The 839-nt window shown below is 41.7% G+C and overlaps 1 long non-coding RNA gene across 1 annotated transcript in view; it reads left to right on the top strand.

Annotated features, from left to right (window-relative positions):
• LOC102310042 overlaps positions 1-825 on the top strand; it is a 6,523-nt gene extending 5,698 nt beyond the window's left edge. Inside the window, exon 3 of the long non-coding RNA XR_318031.3 lies at positions 666-825. This is a non-coding gene — a long non-coding RNA (uncharacterized LOC102310042). The remainder of the gene's footprint in view (positions 1-665) is intronic.
• The last annotated feature ends 14 nt before the right edge of the window (positions 826-839 follow it).

Genomic DNA, 839 nt, shown 5'->3' with positions numbered 1-839 from the left:
TCTTATAGCCTCTAGTGGCCCCCACCTAGTCGTAAAAGCCTAAACATTCACATTCTTTCTCTCACACGGCGCCTAACTTATGACCTCGGCTCCTTGTTTTTCTGCTCTCTGTAAAGGTGGGGGTATGGAATGTGGTCTGTCTCCCCTGTCCTAGACACAGAGTCTCCTGCATACAACCTTTCTTTTTATGAAACATGGAGACTATAACACAACATTTCCACTGTATTCATAGAATGAATGTAAAACCTTCACACATTCATTAAATATGCAAAATGTCTACAGAAACATCAGAGGGTCAGATGTGAAGCACTTGGTGATTTTGATAAAATGACTCATCAGTTATTGATCTGTACTACACTGATCTACCATGTTAGTAAAGCTGGCGTTCTGGTGGTGGAGGGAGACCTCGGATCATGTTCTGGTTTTGGAGCAGTGATCTGCTGATGGTTCAGTTTAATGAAGTCTCAAAGTTTCTTGTGAGCTTCTTCAAAATCATCCCTGACATCACCACTGAAAGGACATCGATAAAAACAGACTGAAAATTACTGATATGTTCACAGTCTGAGAGTTTAAAACATGACAGACTTGATTCAGATGAAGTTATTTGAGCAGAAACTACTGGATCTTTATCCTGTGTTGATCTATTCTTCATGGTTCCTCCACAGAGTGGACCAGCAGAGCTCAGAGGTTCCCAGTGGTCAGTCTGCCCAACAGCATCAAACACAGCTGGACTCCATATTTATGGTCTGTACATGTACAACAACTACTTTACATCTATTCTGTTCACAGTCATCTCCATGCTGCTCTTTGTAGACCAGTGGATTGTCAGTGTGTCCAAT

The sequence above is a fragment of the Haplochromis burtoni genome, unplaced genomic scaffold (assembly GCF_018398535.1).
Source record: "Haplochromis burtoni strain Fernald_Lab_line unplaced genomic scaffold, NCSU_Asbu1 Contig_2362, whole genome shotgun sequence".
Taxonomy (NCBI): domain Eukaryota; kingdom Metazoa; phylum Chordata; class Actinopteri; order Cichliformes; family Cichlidae; genus Haplochromis; species Haplochromis burtoni.
This window is presented reverse-complemented; position numbering and strand designations above follow the sequence as displayed.